At 39.7% G+C, this 17144-nt stretch overlaps 1 protein-coding gene across 18 annotated transcripts in view; it reads left to right on the top strand.

Annotated features, from left to right (window-relative positions):
* Nucleotides 1-17144, top strand: part of RRBP1 (ribosome binding protein 1) — an 83246-nt gene that overhangs the window by 12865 nt on the left and 53237 nt on the right. The gene's annotated exons all lie outside the window — the stretch shown is intronic.

Below are 17144 nucleotides of genomic sequence, written 5' to 3'. Positions count from 1 at the left end.
GTGGCTCAGTGGGTTGGAGCATTGGCCAAAGGGTTTCAGACTTGATTCCTGGCTAGGGCACATGCTTAGCTTGCAGGTGCGATCTCCAGGTCAGGCTGCTATGGTCGGTCCCTGGTCCGGGTGGTACAGGAGACAACCATTGATGTTTCTGTCTCTCCCTCTCGCTTTTAAAGCAATGAAAAAAATATGTTCGGGTGAGGGTAAAAAAAATTTTAAGTGTAAATTTACTCAATCTTCTACTTAAAACATAAAGCTATCATATTTTAAAAGTTTATTTAAAAGTGGTATTTTGTTATAATAGACTGTAACAAGATAATTAGAGAATAGTTTACTTCATAATGATAAAAGTTTAGTTCAACTTAAAGAAATGGCACTTTAAACTTTGCATCTTATTAACATAATCACAAAAGGCATAATACAAAAAATGACAGGACTAAAAGAAATAGCCAAATGTATAACCATAGTAGAGAATTTTAGCACATCCTCTCAGTATTTGATAGCTAAGTAGATAAAAAAATCTATGAGGATTAGAACTTCGAACAATATTAGGAATGTGGTCTGTGTATGGCTATATATAAATAAAACACTATAGCTAGCTAACACATATTTGATTTCAAAAATTTTCAAAGATTGGTCATATCCAGGCCCTCAAAGTAAGACTCAACAAATGTCAAAGGATTGAAATTGTCTACAGCAGGTAGTCTGATCCCAATTCAGTTAAACTAGAAATATGAATGAAAATATAACTAGGACATCTCTGAGTAGTCGGACATTTTAAAAATATCTTCTTCTAGTATTATTTGTAGGTCAAAAAGACGGGAAATAGAAAATGTTATGAAGTGAATGATAATGAAAATACTACATATCAAAACTTGTAGGGTATAGCTAAAGTGTTATTTACAGGGAAATTTATAACTTTAAATACATATATTAAAAAAGAAGAAAAGAGAAAAATAAATGAGCTAAGTAAGCATCTGTCTCCAGAAGTTATAAAAGGTAAAAATAAAGTTAAACCAATCAGAAGGAAGTAATAATGAGAAGGAATTAATGAAGCAGGAAACAAATATACAGTAGAGTTCAACAAAGCCAAAACTTATTCTTACAAAACATGAATAATGTTGACAAATACAAAGCAAAATTGACCAAGAAAAAAAGCACAAATAGTTAATATCAAGAATATGAAATAGGACTTCGCCACAGATGTGATTGATGTTAGAAAAATGAGTGATTATTATAAACAACTTGTGCTAAGTAAAAATAAATCTGTGTCCTAGGTTCATTAAAAACATTTGAAGGATCCAGAAGAGGGGGTGGGGTACCACACCCCATACACAGATGTCTTCTTTCTTACCTCAACGTGGTGATAATTTTACAAGTTCTGACAACATAGATTTCTAGGAAAATATAACTTATCAACACTAAACCAAGAAGAGAACCAAAAACCTAATAAAAGGATATCTCAGAAAGCCTATACCAAACATAACACTAAATAGGAAGACACCTAAATTTCCCTTTGGGATTAGGAAAAAAACAGAATGCCTGCTGTCGCTCCTTCTCTCTAGCACTGTGTGGGGAGATTCAAGAAAAGTGAAGTAGAAGAGTTGAAGATTGGGAAGAAAGAAGCAAAAGCTATGATTCATAGGCAATATGCTCATATATGTAGAAGAAAAAATTTTTTGATCTATAGATACATTACTAGAATTAGGCAAGGTTGCTGGGGGAAAAATCAATTATATTTCTGTATACCAGCGATAAAAGAAGATGAAACTTAAAAGAGACTGTTGGTAATAATGTAAAAAGTATGAAGAACCAAGAAATAACTCTTCCCCAAAAGCATTCCAAGCCCCCTTAGTGCATTATTTTCCTCTACCAGGATACCCATGTTTTCCTGTTTAGATCTGGTTTTTATAACCATATAAATGAGCCACTCCTATTCTGATGTTGTATTTAGTAGAGCCTTTAACCACTTGATGTACTAAGGTTTGCTTGGTGGATATAGTGCGGAAGAGACTGATACCTGCTATCTGGGAGCCTAATATCTACTGCAGTAAGAATTCTGTCCTGGGCTAGCACATCTTAACTGTTCATATCCTTTTTCAAATGTCAGGGTTCTTGATTCTTACCTTGTAGGCATGTTATCTTCATAGATGAGGTGAAGCCTGTAGGCTTCTTGTAAGCTCTCAGAAGATTTAGATCCGTGTAAATACTTACTTTTCCAAAGACTATTATGTTGGAGAAATACAAAATATGTCAATTCTTTATTTTTTTCCTTAGGCATGGAAATTGAATCTAAAATGGCTGATGAATAAGCAGAAGCTTACAATAGAATACATTTCTATCTTTAGTGTTTTGATCTTTCTTTCTCTTTTTTTTGATTAATTTTTTTAATTTAATTCTTGTTCAAGTACAGTTTTCCGTCTCCCACTCCCTCGATCTTTCTTTAAAATGAGTAGCATTGTTTCTTTAAGATGTCAGTTATTTCCATCCTATTAAAGCATGAAATAAATTATTTCAGACTATACCTTGTAGTTACTGTGTTTCTCTGGGTAAAAAAAAATCAGAGATTATACTTAAAATTTTAATCAGATAATCTTAAAATTATCTTCTCCATTTAGAAATGTTAAATGACATGAATAAACATACTTTAAAATGCCCTGGCTGGTATGGCTCGGTGGATTGATTGAGTGCTGGCCTACAAGCTGAAGGATTGCCAGTTTGATTCCCAGTCAGGGCACATGACTAGGTTGCAGGCCTGTCCCCAGTTGGGCATGCAAGAGGCAACCAACGGATGTATCTCTTGCACATTGCTGTTTCTCTCTCTCTCTCTTTCTCCCCTTCTCTTTCTCCCCTTCTCTTTCTCCCTCCCTTTCCCTCTATCTAAAGGTAAATAAATAAAATCTTTAAAAAAGAGAGAATGTTCCTATTTATTTTTAAAAAACATAGCTGAGCTTACTAGGTAGTAAGAGATTGCCAGAGGCCATAAACCAAGAATGACAGGGTGAGGGGAATGGCAGGGACCCAGGAGTAAACTAACTGGGGTGTGGGTGGGGTGTTTTCAGTCAAGTCATCTTGGGTTTTTGGCCTTTGGTTTTGATGTCTAGGTGGAGACTGGGGTTTGTCTAAAGTGGGGAGTGGGACCCCAGCCTCCTCTCATACACCCAAGTAGAAGGTTCACCCCCTCAATGAAAGGACAGACTAGTGGCTGGGGGTGGTAATTTGGAATTATCCGGTTTGCCCTGAGGCAGGGGAGGAGGCAAAGTCTATTGAGGATTTGTAACAGGATGTCCATACTGGTTGTAAAAAACTAAGTCAGGGACCTGGTTGAAGCAAAGATTGAAGCAGCTCTGTAGAGATCACTCCACAACTCAGCCCAGACAGGATTGCCACTGGTACAGTCCTAACAAAGATATGACACAGAATCATTATTGAAGACATAAAAGTAGGTAGTGAAAAAAAATCAATGGGAAAAAATAATACTAGGAAAAAAATTAGGATGATTTGAAAAAAAACAGACTAAGTTAAAGGACTGATTATAAAGCTGGTTAGATTCAGCTGAAGAGATAATTGGTGAAGTGGAACATGTCTGAGGAATTTTCCCAGATGGTAGCACAGAGAGGTTGAGCTCTAATTAATTCTATCACAAAAAAACAGATACAAGAAATTTTACAAATAGCTAAGTGGTCAGGGGTTTTCCAGATTTAATAAAAAACGTGATTCCTCAAACTTAGAAAACACAGTGAGCCTGAATAAGATAAATAAAAATAATTACACACCAAAAACTATTTTTATTGAATCCCTAGAACCCCATACATGGATCTTGAGAGTAATGACAGATTTTTTAAAAGGTATAAAAAATGACAAATTGACTGACAGCATGTTTCTCAGCAGTAATTGTCCCCCCCATACACCCGTCCCCCAAAAGCCAGAAAACAAAATATATCTTCAAGCAGTGGGAAAAAAATAACTGTCAGCATGGAATTCTATACTCAGCTAATCCATTCAGTTTCTTCAGGGCTATAAGGACTCAGAAAGTTTTTAAAGAAGTCCTTGCTAAAAGAATTGGTCAAGGATATACTTTGGGAAGACCCCAAAAGAAGGGAATGAGATGCAGGAAACAGTGATGAGCAAATAAATTGCTAAACATTTGGATAATTTAAACATGAGCTGTTTAAACAACTTAAGAAGTCTTAGTGTGTGTGATGGAGCGAGGGGGAAGGGGTGCACTGTGGTGGAACAGGAGTTCAGTCAGGTGGAAGAGCACCAGACTTCAAGCTTTCTACAGTTCTTTTGGGGAAGTGACTAGAGGCATCGGTGAAATGAGGTCAAATATGTTTGTTAGGAAAATATGTGGGGAAAAATTATTTTACTTGTAATTTTAGTACTCACTAAAAACTAGAAATGGAATGTATACCTTCTAAACATAGAGGAAAGGGAATATCTGACTTAAGTAGTCCAATAGAATGCAAAAAAAGGAGGGGTGGGGAAAATAAAGAAGTGGTATCGTGAGTAGGAATCACAAAATAAGCTAGTCCAGTTATACAAGCTATCACAATAGATATTGATGAACTAAAGTATACCAGTTAAAAAGACAAATTGACATACTGGTCTTAAAATTGAACTATGTGCTATTTTTAAGAGCTCTTACAATGTATTAACATGGAATGGTTTGAAAATAAAGAATAGAAAATGATTGTAGGCTAATATTAACCCTCCAGAAGTTGATATAACTTTTAAAGTAATCAGACATACTAAATTTTAGTGAAAAAATTCATTGTAGAGGTGAAGACAGTCACTATATAATAGGTGGAAAATAGCAGCTACTTAATCAGGAAGATGTAACAATTCTGATCTCATGTTCACCTAATGAGTTGGCCTCCAAATAAAGCCCAAATTGACAGATACCAGGAGAAATTGGTAAGTTCATGTTTATGATAGGAGATATTTATTTATTTGTTTGTTTGTTTGTTTAATTGTTGTTCCAGTACAATTGTCTCCATTTTATTCCCACCACTCCTCCCATACCAGCCATCCCCACTCCCCACATGGTAGGAGATTTTTAAAGCTCTGCATAGCTGTTAGATTAAACAGGCAAAAAAATTAGTATGGTTCTATAACAGATTTTTTTTTTACTTTTTTATCCTCTCCTGAGGACATTTTTTTAATTTGCTTTTGGGGAGAAAAGAAGGGAGAGAGAGAAATATTGATGGAATAGAGAAACATTGATTGGTTGTCTTGGTTGCCTCTAGCAGGTGGCCTGATTGAGCCTGGACTGGGATTGGATTTGCAGCCTAGGCCTGTGCCCTGGCAGGGGGTTGACCTTCAACTCTTCTGTTACGATGATACTCCAACTGAGCCACATTGGTCAGGGCTATAAAAGATTATTAAGCTCAAACTCAGGATATATGTGAAATCCTTCACTCCATAGAGGACATATGTATTTATAAAAATTAGCCACAGTCACCCTGGCTGGTGTGGCTGAGTTGGAGGATTGGTGGTGTAATGAGAGGTTGTGGGTTCAATCCCTGGTCAGGGTTTGTAGAATCTCTAACTGTGGGAGGCAGCCAGTTGGTATTTGTCTGTCACATCAGTGTTTTTCTCTCTGTCTCTCTTCCTTTTTCTCTCTCCAAAAGCAATGAAAAAAATGTCCTTGTGTGAGCATTAAAAAAATTGACCATAATCTATAAAGGTAAACATGGGACCCTTCACTCCATACAGTACACATGTAGTTATAAAGATTAACCACAATCTAGCAAAACTCATCAAACATTGTAACCTGAATCAACGTTTTTCAAAGTATTGTGATTCTCAAACTCAATTTACTTGGTTGTGAAAAAGTTTTTAAAATTTTTTGATGGCATAGCGAATGCCATTGTATCCCATGTATTAATACTGAGTTATTGTTTCATTGAAGTTTTATTTATGTGTGTATATGCATATATGTGTATATGTGTCTGTCCTAGGTCATGTAAAAATTACTTTATGGCTCATACAGAACAGATTCTCTTATGACAGTGCAGTTAAATGAGGGATTATCAATGGGATAATTGATTATCAATGGGATAATTCAGTCGCGCTGCATTGCTTGGAAGGTTAAGGACACTGACACCTCACGCGTCTAAGAGATCATACGGGAATTAGAAAGTACAATTGAATAATAAGATCATATGGGAATTAGAAAATACTTACAACTGAACCTTGTAAGGTGAAGCTACAGCAGTACCTAGAGGGAAATTTATTGCCTTAAAAATTTGTTACAAGAAAAAAGAAAGACCTGAAAATTAACAAATGTCAGTCAAGAAGTAAGAACAAAATAAACCAGTACAGGCTGGATGAAGGAATAATGAGAATCATGCACCATATTTTGCTGTGCTTAATGTACTCCCATATATAATGTGCACTTATGTTTTTTTCCCCAAATTTTCAGGAAAATATCTTTTGTTTAGATTTTTAAATTCAATTTTTATATATTTATATTTAGATACTTGTTTTTTTTGTATTATAAAGGAATTTTAGCATTTATTTTTGGACACATTATGGTACAAGAAATTTTATATAACAAACAGTTACAAAACACAAGAACAAGTTATTTCAGGTACTATATCCATGTATAATGCTCACCCTCATTTTTCCTTCAAAAATTTGGCATAAAACTGTGCATTATACACGGCAAAATACAGTAGATTGGATCAGAAACCCAAAAGCTGACTCAGGAGTTCTCATTGAAATTGAAACAGCAATTTATAATAACCAAGACATGAAACAACCTAAGTGTCCATCAGCATATGAATAGGTAAAAAGAAGTTGTGGGATGTGACGCATACACACACAGTGGTAGATTATTTAGCCATAAAAAGGAAGAACTGCTTTTTGCGACAACATGGATGGACCTTGAGGGCATTGTGCTAAGTGAAACAAATCAGAAAAAAGAAAAATACTGTAAGATTTCACTTATGTCTAAAATCTTAACCCCCAAAAAAGCTCGTCTCATAGAAAAATGATCAGATTATGGTGACCATTGGCGGAGGAGGAGGGGGAATTGGAAGAAAGTGGTCAAAAGGTGCATACTTCCAGTTGTGAGGTAAAAAAGCGCTAGGGTTGTAATGTACAACGTGATGATGACTGTAGTTAACACTGTTGTGTGATATGTATGAAAGTAAAGAGTAAATCCTAAGAGTTCTCATCACAGGAAAGAAAATTCCTTTGTTTTGTTTTTGTATTTACATGCGACCATGGATATTAACTAAACTTGCTGCGGTTAATATATCATTTCATGGTATATCTAAGTCTAATCATTAGCTGTACACCTTAAAGTTACACAATGATGTATGTCAATTATATCTTGAAACTGGAAAAAAATTGAATCAGCAGTTAAAAATCAGCTCTTTACTCCCCACCTGCCTCCAAGAACAGATCTTGAAACATCAGATCCGGAGAGTTTTACAGGCAAGTTCTTCCAAACCTATCAAGAACTGGGTGAAGGGGGTTATCCTTAGCTCATTTTGAGACTCAAATGACCTTGCTACCAAGACTATATAAGAACAGTCTGAGAATGACCTCTGACTCTTCACTTAAGATCATACATGGAAATCCTATTTAAAAATGTAAGCAAAGCAAATATAGTGATACATTAAAAAAGAAAAGGCTTAGCCCTGGCTGGTGTAGCTCAGTGGATTGAGCACGGGCCTGCGAACCACATGATCGCGGTTCGATTCCCAGTCAGGGCACGTGCCTGGGTTGCAGGCCAGTTCCCAGCAAGGGACTCACGAGAGGCAACCATACATTGATATTTCTCTCCTTCTCTCCTTCCCTTCCTCTCTAAAGATAAATAAATAAAATATTAAAAAAAAAGAAGGCTTACCATCAAGAAGTGTTTGTAGCATAAGAACCATCTTTGAGTTAGTGTAATATATATTATTGTAATTCAACTCATTTCAGATAAGAGAAAATGCCAAGTGATAAAGAAAAAGCATTTGCTAAAATTCAATATCCAGTTGTCAAGAAAAGAAAAGGTAATTAGGAATGTAAGATAGTTTAACCTGAGAAAGCGCTTCAATCAAAAAACTGATCAACACATCATCTAATAGTTAAACATTAGAAGTTGCAACAAACTCGGAGATGAAACCGGGGAGCCCCCTCTCCCACCCTGTTCAACACTGCTGCAGAGCTCTGTAAGACAAGAAAAAGGGATGGGAGAGGATATGGCTGAAAAAGCAAGAAACAACATTTTCTTTTCTCATAGGTGATTTTTTGTAAACAAAAAATTCAAGAGAATTTACAAACTCCCTAAATTTGACAACAGTTTAGTATAATATCTGGGTAAATGACAAGTACAAAAATGAATAATTTTGCTGGTTGTTTATAGCTAGAAATAGAAAAAGTAATTTACAAAAGATATCTTTTCTAGTATTTTAAAAATAACAATAATCTTATAAAAAAATATGGGTAAGACTGTTATAGGGCTATTCGTAAGTTTAGAAGAATGTAGAACTATACCATTATTATGTTCATTGATGAGAAACTTCCATAGTGACCCTGGCCAAGGGACTCAATGGTAGGAGTGTTTTCCTATGCACCAAAAAGTTGCTGGTTTGTTTCCAAGTCAGGGCACATACCTAGGTTGTGGGTTCGATATCTGGTTGGGGTGTTGCTTATGGTGGGGAGACAACCAGTTGATGTTTCTTTCTTACATTGATGTTTCTCCCTCTCTCTCTCTCTCTCCCCGTCTCCCCTGCCATCCCTCCCCCTTCCCTTTTTCTCTCCGTCTCTCTCCATCTCTCTTCATCTTTCTTCATTTCCCTCTCTCTCTCCCATTCCCCCCCCCCAAATTGATAAACATATCCTCAGGTGAAGGTTAAAAAAGGAAAACCTCCCATAATGTACAATGTCAGTTTTCCCTATGTTTATCCGTAAATTCAGTATGATTCAAATAAAAGTCTCAGTAGAATTTTTGGAGGGAATGCATAGGCCAAAGTGGGGTGATGGTGCAGGGCATAGATAAATATATTGGTAGATGAAGTGTGGAGTCCAGTAACAGATCCAGGCATATTTCAGACTTGATAGGACAGAGGTAACCTATAAGTTGCCGGGAGCGATGTGGAGAGAGATAGAATAGTCAGGAAATTGTGTTGGATAATTAAACTGATAGCGAAAAGTTGTATCACTATTTCCTATCATATACCATAACAAATCCCAGGTAGTTAAAAACTACCTACAAAAGCATTACTGAGGTTTCTAGAAGAAAATAACTTCTCAACAGTAAAATGACTTGTGTCATAATGGTTGTCTGCCATCCCAATGGTTGTGGGGGTCAGATGTAAGGGAGATTTTCACTCTGTATGAGTTTTGACCCATAGGAATGTATTGCCTTTATGTAACATAAATGAGTACCTTTTAACGTAAAAGATGGTGACACCTTTTTCCTTTAAAAAAGTTAACATTCTCTGAGAGATAGTAGCTATGAATAAGAACAACAAACCATAAGGCAAATATAAGTAAATTGGACAACATTAATAGTATAGTAGTTGATATCAAAAAAGTATACATTTGGCTGAAGGAGAAACCACATACTTTGACTGTGATTGAAATGATTTAGATGAAATCATTTCATTTAAAAAATGATTAATATCCAGGACTTCCGGCCAAGATTGAGGCATAGGTGGAAACACTGAACCTCCTCACACAACAAAATTTAAGGACAACAAAGATTTAGAAACAAAAATGCAACCAAAGTAGACAGAAAATTAAACTGTACCAAAGTTCAATGACAATGAACCATTCATCCAGACCAGTAAGAGGGGCCAGAGGAGAGGGGTCCCAGTAGGAAAAGGCGGTGGTTAGCAGACCTGGGTGGGTGTGGGACAAAAACCCAGTAAGGCTCTCGAGGAGGCTGGCTGACCGCCGACACACATTCACACGTAGATAAACCAGGCAAAAAAACAGGCAGCGTGACAGACTGTGCAACCTAGGACCCCAGCAACAGGAAATAAAGCCTAAAAGCACCAATTGGAAAAACTTTCGGGGGTTGAGGTGCCAGGAGAGACTCCCAGCCTCACAGGAGAGTTCGCTGGGGAGACAAACAGGCTGCCCACAAGCCCATGTACACAAGCTTGCCCACCCAGGAACCAGCACTAGAAGGGCCCAATTTGCTTGTGGGAAGCAGCAGAGGGAACTGAAATCTGAGAGAGAGCAGAACAAGCACCATTGTCCCCTCTCTGACCTTGCCCCTGCATATAGCATAACAACCTAGCAACTTGTGTTGCCTCACCCTGGTGAACACCTAGGCTCTGCCCCTCATATGTAACAGGTGCATCAAGATGGAAAAAAATGGCTCAAGCAGGAGAACAGCTCAAAGCCCTAGAGCCAATACTTCTAAGTGACCAAAAAGATAGCCAACCTATCAGATGCACAGTTCAAAACACCGGTGATCAGGATGCTCACGGAACTGGTTAATTTGGGTCACAAAGTAGATGGAAAAATGAAGGCTACACTAAGTGAAATGAAGGAAAATACACAGAGAACCAATAGCGATGGAAAGAAAACAAACTAAAATCAGTGGAGTGGACCAGAAGAAAGGAAGAAACAACCAAACAGAAAAGGATGAAGAAACAAGAATTCAAAAACATGAGGAGAGGCTTAGGAACCTCCAGGACATCTTTAAACATTCCAAGATCCAAATTATAGGGGTACTAGAAAGGGAAGAGGAACAGCAACGAGTGGAAAACTTATTTGAACAAATAATAAAGGAGAACTTCCCTAATCTGGCAAAGGAAATAGACTTCCAGGAAGTCCACGAAGCTCAGAGAGTCCCAAAGAAGTTGGACCCAAGGAGGAACACACCAAGGCACATCATAATTACATTGCCCAAGATTAAAATGAAGGAGAATTCTAGAAGCAGCAAGACATAAGGGGACAGTCACCTACAAAGGAGTTCCCATAAGACTGTCAGCTGATTTCTCAAAAGAGACCTTATAGGCAAGAAGGGTCTGGAAAGAAGTATTCCAAGTCATGAAATCCAAGGACCTACATCCAAGATTGCTCTATCCAGCAAAGCTTTCATTTAGAATGGAAGGGCAGATAAAGTGCTTCTCAGATAAGGTCAAGTTCAAGGAGTTCATCATCACCAAGCTCTTATTATATGAAATGTTAAAAGAACTGTGTAAGAAAAAGAAGTTAAAAAAAATGAACAGTGAAAGGACAGCAAACTCACAGTTATTAACAACCACACCTAAAACAAAAGCAAACTAAGCAGACAGCTAAATCAGGAGTGGAGCCACAGAAATGGAGATCACAGGGAGGGTTAGCAACAGGGGAGTGGGAGGAGGAGAAGTGGGAAGAAAGTATAGAGAATAAGTAGCATAGATGTGGAGAGAAAATAGATAGGGGGAGGGCAAGAATAGTATGGGAAATGTAGAATCTAAAGAACTTGTGACACATGGACTTGAACTGAAGAGGGGAATGGTGGGGAAGGGAGTGTGCAGGGTGGAGGGGAATGAAGGGGGGGAATGGGACAACTGTAATGGCAGCAATCAATAAAATATGTTTAAAAAATAAAAATGATTAATATCCAAATATGTAAGTCACCGACAAAGAGGAAGAAAACAAATGAACAGTAAGTGACACAGTGAAGTAATCTGAAGGGCTAGTAACAAGACACCACATCACATCCATTTGATTGGCGCCATGTCTCAAGTTTGACCACATGTTGGTGGGGATGTGGAGGAAGGCGGGCCCTTCTCAGCACTGCTTCTCTGGGGAGCAGTTTGGCAGCATCTGGCATAGCCGTGACTACACTGTGACCTAGCAGGTCCAGTTCTACATGTATCAGAGAAATCTGTACATGAGCACAGGGAACTTGGGGGATATGTCACACTCTAGTTTTGTGTGAATAGCATAAGTTTTTAAAGCCTAAATGCCTGTTACAGGAATGTGGACTCATTTCCATTTGTGGTCTAGTTACTGCACATAATATAGGAATTAAAATGAACTAAAGCTATGTGTATTGATACATATCTCAAAAACTAAGTTTAATTTTTAAAAAATGTTGCTTGATAATACCTGCAGTATTTTATATATTATCTATTACATATGTGTGTGTATATATATATATATTATAATCCTCACCAGAGGACATTTTTTCTTGCTTTCTGGAGGAGAGAAAGGAAGGGAGAGAAACACTGATGCAAGCCCTGGCTGGTGTGCTCAGTGGGTTGGGAGTTGGCCTGCAAATTGAAAGGTCACCTGTTCGATTCTTGGTCAGTGCACATCCCTGGGTGCAGGTCAGGTACCCCATTGGGGGCGAGTGAGAGGCAACCCATTGATGTTTCTCTTGCACATTGATGTTTCTCTCCCTCTCTTTCTCCCTCTCTTCTCTTCTCTCAAAAAATAAATAAAATCTTTTAAAAAGAAAAAAACATCAATGCGAGAGATTAACATCGATCAATTGCCTCCAGTATGTACCCGGACTAGGGATCAAACCCACAACTCAGTCATGTGCCCTGACTGGGAATCACACCCACAACTTTTTGGCCAAGGGATGATGCTCCAACCAACAGAGCCACACTGACCCAGGGCAGTAGTGTGATTTATACAGCACTCATCATTACTCAGAGTTACACAGTACTTTATTAGTGGAGCCATGTGTTTGTAATGTAAGTGTAAGCGTGTGAAGGTGCTAAATGACACATCCCAGGTGCTGACAGAGAGCAAGAGAGAAACTTTTAAGAGTATTGGAAGTAAATGTGCTGAAATGTTTGGATATGATAAACCATTATCAAAGGAAGTAGGGTGGTGGGCAAATGGATGTTCACAATATTTTTCTTAATCTTTTGTGTATTACATAGTGATACTGATACAATCATATCTGTTAGGACCTCTATTTCATTGTCATTCTGTTTTAGTTTTGCACCTTACTGGTAGGTCACCTTGTGCCCAGGAAATATATCTGGAGACTTGTTCTCTATGACACTCCCATCCTTCAGCCCATTCCCACCCCATGGTTTTTTAGGAGCTTGTACATGGCCCACAGCAGGAGAGCTGGTTAGTGATGACATCCTGCCCTGGAGGTACTGTTGAGGGTTCTTTTGCAAAACCTCCCTCATCCCAATTGCCAGATTACGCTGAACTGGTCAAACTGGACTAGATTGGTCTGGCCATATAAATTAGCAGATGTACCACATGTCTGAAGAATTTGGGATTTCTACTTTTTAAAAAATCCTCACCCAAGGACATTTTTTAAAATGTTTTTTTAGAGAGAGAAGAAGGAAGAGAGAAACATTGTTGTGAGAGAGGCACATTGATTGGTTGTATCCCATACATGCCCGGACTGGGGATCAAACCACAGCCTAGGTGTGTGCCCTGACTGGGAGTTGAACTTGCAACACTTTGGTTACAGGACAATGCTCCAACCAACTGAGCTACACTGGCCAGAGCCTCCACTTACTTTTGTTCTTCGAATCTTTACCCTCTAGGAACAGAAGAAAAGACATTCTCTCAGGACCTTCAAGATGGGCCAGTGAGTTTGAGCCAGCTGAGCCTGGGAGTGAGTGGTCCCGGAGCCTCTGGGTGGGAGGCTTTCCTTTACAGGCCTTTGCCTTTCTGCTTTACAGTTTAAGTGCAGTAGCAATAGTAAGGACAAGTAAATTTTCATAGAAGTATCCAAAATTGACAGAATATAGGTGCTTTATGGTCAGCTCACATGTAGAATATGGGCCAGCATATACCTTGTTTGCCAGCCTGGGCATGGCCTATGGGACGAAACAAAGCACTCTGAATGCTGATTGTGTGAGCACTGTATGATCTGCATTCCCATGAAACAGGCATCTCCCATTGTGTTCCCACCCAAGCGCATCCTGCAGGGCAGCAGGAAGACTGGCTTTCACTGTATTTCTTTGCTGTTTGTGGTGATAGGGCCTTAGCCTGCATGTTTTAGTGTATTACTCCTTAAGGCTAGGGCTTTTTATTTTCCTGTGAAAGATTTCTTTTAAAAGAAATTCTGATCTAGGAATTAGTGGTGGGGGTGTAATTTCTTTTTGGAGCAACTTGCCCATTCTGCAAAAGTTGGGAAGACACATTTGCACTGCTGTCAAACATAGACTTGGGTGTGCTGCTGAGGGAGGTGTTCTCCCAAGCTGGCCTTTCTGGATTTTGTGCTCCCAACAGAGAGTATGTTTTTATATTCCATGTTTGCCTAACTTCAGAAAGATTCAAGGCTAATTTTTTAACTTTGGTTTTTCTGCCTAAACCATGAGGCTGCACAGGCCCCACAGTGGTCGACAGGGACAGACCCTGCTTTGTAGCAGCCTGGTGACCTGCAGCTCCACGAGAGAACACCCCTCAAGGGCAGAGTTGTTGGGAAGCCACTTGGATCTTACAGAGACTTGGCCAGGGTGACTCAGGCCCCTGATATTTTGCTGCCTCTGGAGAAGGGGTGTTTTAGAGGAATTTTGTCATGTGAATAGACTGAATGTAGTGATTATAATATAGTTTTTGTACCCGAATGTGTCCATTGGTGAAGTTCTGTGAGGTCCTTGTGAGGACTGGAGTTTCAGTTGGTAGATGCCCACCAAGAAATGGAGATTGACTATAGACCATTCCAAGGCTTCTTGTCCTTGCCTTCCCACCCCATGGAGCCCTCCAGGGCTTAGCAAGGCACAGGTTCCTTTTTGACACTTAGCTTGTGAGTGTGTTCCTGAAAGGACAAATTTGGGACATATTCTGTCGACCCTCATAAATGAGGGCACCCTGGCTGTGGATTGCACTACACTGTTGGAACCTACAGCCATAGGTCATGGTCCACTTGCCCAGGTTGAAGATTTCATGAGGCTGTCTCAGAGGTTCTGACTGGAAAGAAGAGTTTCACTTGGTTTGGCAGACCCAGGGTGATAGGCTAGGAGCAGTATCACAGCTGTAGCTGATGGAGTTACCACCATGGAAAGCTTATGTGTGAAGTTTTTGTCAGGAGCACATTAAACCATCTTCGTGCAAGGGTTTTATTTGAAAAGCACTATGAAATAATGTGCTTGTGCCTCTTATATAGCTTTGTTGGTTGGAGTGTAGTCCTGTAGTTGAAGGGTTGCGGGTTCAATTCCTGGTTGGGGCAGGTACCTAAGTTGTGAGTTTGGTCCCTGGTCCAGGCACATACCATCCCAGGTCCAGGTGCATATGGGAGGCAGCCAGTTGATGCTTCGCTCTCACATCCATGTTTCTCTCCCTCTTTCTAAAAAGTAAGGAAAAAATGTCCTTGCGTGTGGACAAAAAAAAAAAAGAAGAAATAGTGTACTTGTTCTGAGAGGACAGTGATTTTTCTTAGAACATAATGCTGAGACATTTAAAACAATCTCCATTCTCTGTTCCTTCTTTAAAATGCCTAAGGTCAAAATTCAGATTTCAAAATTGTTTAGAAATTCCTGCTCTTGTTTCCCTCTCCCACTCCCTCTGGAAGAGGAATCTCAACTTCTAAGCCACTGACAAGCCTGGGCGTGACCTGCATGCTGTGTCTAGATTTGGGGGCATTATGCAAGGGACGGGTATCCACCTCCCCTGCTCCTCTTCTTCCCCTTTCCGCTTTCCCTTATCCACCTGTCACACATTCATATTCTGTTCACTAATTCCACCGATGATCCTCCGTAGGGAACTAGGCTCTATTTTTCACTCCAATTCACAGGGCTGGGAATGTGATACTAACATCAAAATTAGTTGATATAAGTTGATTGTATCCAAATAAATAAATCTTGGAGTTCTTCACTGAAGTCAAATCTAGCCTGGCCTGTCAGCCAGGAAAGTGTGGACCAGCCTACCTCTGACCCTTTGGACTTTGGTGCATGGCAAGGGATGGTTTTTCCTCTTGGTTTGAAATGTGTTACCAGGCAAAGGGCCCTTTCTCTGGGGTGAGGATTGGACCTGATGACACTGTCCTCCCCCCCTCTTTGCAGCCCCCAGATGAGACATTCCAAACCTGGAGTCTTTTGTGGGCCTCCCAAGACTGATACCTCCTGCTTCATAGTGTGTGAATTTTGGGTCCTGTAACTCATAAGCAGCTATCACTGGCAAAAGACCATTTTTTTCTCACCAAATTTGTGGTCAGTTTTCAGACTAGTAATGAAAAGTTTTTCGTTCCTGACCTTGGACAGTTGTATTTACCAGCATGGGGGAATAGGGAGGTGACAGAGTCGAGATAGCACATCAGGGGCCTTCTGGCCAGAATGATACTGCTCAAAACCTGCAGAAGTGTTTGGTTTGTCTTGTTAAGGGCAAATGGTACCAGATGTTAGACCTCTGTCCATGAGTTTGGCTAATAAAAATTCCGAATCAAGACTCACATACAAGCCAAAGTTTATTTAGAAAGTCACAGAGGTAGAGGAAGTGAGCTGTGGAAGAAGCGAGCCAGCTATGCTGTGTGGACTCAGGAAATGCATTCCAGGGCAAAAGAGAGGCCCTTGGAACTTAGAAGAAAGAAAGCAATGGTACATGCCTTCAGAGAAGAAAGGGGGAAGAAAAGGCCTGGCCAGGAGTATGTCTGAGGAAAGAAGAGGGTGGGGAAAAGAGAGAGAGCACATACATGCTGAGTTTTAAGGACTTTTATGGAAGGTCTCTGGACTGGACGGTCTCAGTAGAATATTCATCTGCTTTTCAGGTGTGTCTTTTCAGGATCGTGATCTGTACTGATTGGTCGGCCCCTGGGCGGGGAGCAGTAGTCATGGCAGCTAGTCCTGATGTCAACCATGGCATCACCTTGCCTGGCCTTGCTGTTTTTTTGGGCCTGGAGCCAAAACACAACTGAGGCCTAGATGTCATCTCTAGTTTGACCAATACTCTGTCTCTGTGATCAACAGACCCTAGGCTTTGTTCCTAAGATTATTTGATACAGCTCAGAACCTCATTGTCTTGGGGGCTTAATGCTTGAGGGGAGTGGTCATGCAAGGGTTTGTATGGGAGTTGTATGAGGCTTTTCTCTGGTCCCTTCTGAAGGAAGGGTTCCTTCTCTGAAGGGAATCTACTGCTTGAGTAATGATGTGCCAGGGTAGGAAAGGTCAGGGGCGGGTCTGAACCACATGACCAGCTATATGAAACCGGTCATCCTGGGGGCAAGGTTCTACCTTAGAATAGTCTGGTACGAGGCACCTAGGGCTTTCCTGCCCTGGTGACCT

This window comes from Sturnira hondurensis, unplaced genomic scaffold (assembly GCF_014824575.4).
Source record: "Sturnira hondurensis isolate 20B ecotype Veracruz unplaced genomic scaffold, ASM1482457v3 Scaffold0003874, whole genome shotgun sequence".
Lineage (NCBI taxonomy): Eukaryota > Metazoa > Chordata > Mammalia > Chiroptera > Phyllostomidae > Sturnira > Sturnira hondurensis.
Note: the sequence above shows the minus strand (reverse complement) of the source record. Positions and strands in the feature narration are given on the sequence as shown.